Genomic DNA, 3,469 nt, shown 5'->3' with positions numbered 1-3,469 from the left:
TTCACCTTGTGCTTCTAGTTTTTTACTTAAAGAAAGATCTTATTCACTTAACTGAGTCTAACTTCAGACTTAGTCCCTTGCTTAAATTAGTTACTTCAGTCCAGTCTGGCATGACCTTAGTCACTGTCTTTGCCATGGCTGGTTCTACAGTTTCTGTAGGGTGTTGTTCCTTCTCCATAGTCCTAATTTTCTTGGATCTTGTGAACATTAAAAAAATAATCACCTCTGTGAATAATGACCACCCCACTTACATTCAAATAGTTATTATCTTGAGCTCACCCGGCATAGGCTTGTAGGCTGTGTCGGTGAGGTGTAGAAACGGCGCCGGTGAACTGCTCGGGTGCTGGCAACATCAAATGTTGAACGCGGCATTGGCGTCAGCTGGTTACTGCGTTGGTGTCGGCTGGTTACTGTGTCAGCGTCGGCTAGTTACTGTGTGTGTGAGGATTGCTACCTCCCCACAACCAAATCTTCTTAATCGAATCTTGCAGACCAATTTTTTCATCTCGTTATTATATGTTGCTATGGCAATTCTCAAATTTTTCTCATCTCAGTCTTCTTAAAAAAATTCCTCCTTTTCGTGTCCAGCTCACTTTGGTCACCACGTTCTGGCCGTTTTGACTTCACGATTTACTTAAGCAGTTAATCGATCAATTACGCAACAGCTATTGTACACTTCAGGTGGGCAAAGCAACTATACACACTGAGATTCTCTCGATCCTTTGACATATGAATATTGATGTTTAGTAAGTTCCCGTACATCTTCTTAATGGTGAAAACAATCAGTTACTTTTTCCAAATTATCTCAAGGTTTAACATTACAACTGTCTGGACCTTACAAAAGTAAGAGAATGAATGAACAAGTAATTGTCTCTTCTCTTCTTTCAACAACATTCAAATGTTCACTCAATAATGTTTGATGTCACATGGAGTACGGCGTGTTTATTCCTTGAGCTGGACGTGTAAATTCTTAGGCGGGCTCAGCGATTACCTGCCCGCGCCGATCATCCGATACATGTCTGTTCTGCACACATATAATTGTGGTGCAGTAGACACAGTTCTACTTTACCACACTCATCTCTAAAATAACACATGTTCGAGACGGTGGAAATACGAGGGTCTCTAGAATTTACCCTGAAATTCTCAAGGCACTGCACTGATTTGACATGTGCTTCAATCTAGCAAATAGCAGTCTTGTGTGAGACCTTAACTTTTCCTGGCGAATTGAATGTTCAAATAACTTACGGGTTTTCTGCCGGGTGACATCACCCGACAGCAAACCTGCAAGTTATTTGAGCAGTCTTGTGGTTTTTAAAAAGCTGTAAAAGGAAAATTTTAAGGTTAGTAACAATTCCTTATCATAGGCAAAACGAGTTGTTTATAAAAGAATAAATTGCAACCAAAACTTTTTAATTCAAAATCATTGTGTTATGTGATTAGTCAGTTTGAAGCAAAAGTTAGAATAAATCTCTTTGTCTGGTTGGTGGTCTGAGTGAGGGGTTATTGTGATCTACCGACATACTGCAGAATCCATTCATTGTCTCTGAGTCCCTGATGAACTGGAAAACAATGTTTAGCTAAATTGTACAAAATGCGTAACACTGTGCTGTCTGTAATAATGTTGTTTTATTTTGCTGGTGGTTTCAGTTCTGAACTATCATCAATGGCAGGAGAATTATCACAGATGTATTACATGTCATACATGCTTTGACATAAATTACCACTGGAAACCATAAATCCCAAGAAAAATAAAAAATTGGGACAAGATTAAAATATAGTGGTACATTAACAAACGGTAACAGATATGTACATGCTGTTGATCATCGCCTAAGTGAGATGCTTAGGCAAATTGTGCCACATCAACGTGCTATAAACAGTTCTGTGATCTTCCTAAGTGACCACTACAACACTTTCTGTAGCAAAGAAAAATGTATTCACCATTATTTTTCTGTTGCTTCTGTGTGATTACAGTGTTGTAGAAGGAATACCATCTATGGAGGTCAAGACTGAGTAAAATTCATGCACAAAAAGGGTAAAAGCACACATGCACAGAATTAGACACCAATAATGCAAGATTTTATCTGTTTCAGGATCCTAGAACATATTCTAACATAAAAAATTCATGACATTTCTGTAGAAAAGAAGTATTTCTCAAAGAACCATGAAAACCACTCAAATGTAATAAAATAATAGTAAATGCATGTGAACATCTAAATTCTATTTACCAAGATTTCTGAAAAGTGCATGGCAGTGTGCCACATTGTTGATTAATAACCAAGATACAATTATAAATATGTGACTAGCTTAAACAATTTTTGAGTAAAAAAATCCTATAAGCTCTACTGCCTGTCATGTTCAGTAGAATTATTTATTTATGTAGCACATGGCATTACATATAAACAGGGAATAGCGGTTGTGGATTACATAGTTTTATAAAATTTTACAAAAATATATTAATTTTGTAATTTATAATTTAAAAAATAAGTCTATAAATTAATATCTAATTTGTCAATCCATTCAAGAGCTGCCTCCGTCACTTCAAAGAAATCTTCCAAGTTCCCATGGTAGGCTCTTCTGCTACAGCTTGTTACAATGTGATGGATTGTCTGGTGTTCATTTCCACAGTTGCATTGAGAAGATGAAGCCCTTCCCCATCGGTAGAGGTTTTCAGCACAGATGCTGTGGCCTGTGCAGATCTGATTAATTATTTTCCAGGCACATCGCGTTAGTTCCATGCCGGCTAGTCGTGTGTCAGGTCTTTGGGGGGTCTGATGTTCCTCATGGGCAATGGTGTTCCACATTTCTGTCCACTTTTTGTTGATACTGAATGTAGCTGCCTGTAGCGATTCTGCCAGTAGGACAGATGGCTGCCTAGATTTTAATCGGTTCATTCGCAGTGCAGGAACATCAGAGTGCATTGGAAGCTCGGGGATTTTAAGTAATTTTTGGTATTCCTTGAGGTTATTCTGTCTTCGGAGGTCTGGTGGCCCAGTGTTGCTTAGAGGTGGTAAACCAGGGTACAGGAGTAGACTTGATGGAGCCTGTTATTATCCTCATTGCTGCATTTAGCTCCACATAAATTTTTCTCACGTGTGTGCTATTGAGCCACACTGGGGCACAGTATTCAGCAACAAAGTAGACCAGCCCTAAGGCAGTGCATCACAGTGTCGTAGCTCTTGCACCCGATGAGGTACCACTCAGCTTCTGTATGATGTTATTGCGTAATCTCAGCTTTGCTGTGGTGTTTTCTATGTGCTTCCTGTAAGAGAGGGTTCTATCAAGAGTCACTCCTAGATATTTTGGAGAGGCTAAGTGGTGAAGGACCTGACCATTAAAGGTGACATTCAACTTCACATTGGCCATTCTGTTGTTAAGGTGAAAGCAGCTGACTTCAATCTTCGTTGGATTTGGTACAAGTCTCCACTTTTTGACGTATTCATCTATTGTGCTTAGGTCTGCAGATAGGATC

Source organism: Schistocerca cancellata, chromosome 9 (assembly GCF_023864275.1).
Source record: "Schistocerca cancellata isolate TAMUIC-IGC-003103 chromosome 9, iqSchCanc2.1, whole genome shotgun sequence".
Taxonomy (NCBI): domain Eukaryota; kingdom Metazoa; phylum Arthropoda; class Insecta; order Orthoptera; family Acrididae; genus Schistocerca; species Schistocerca cancellata.
This window is presented reverse-complemented; position numbering follows the sequence as displayed.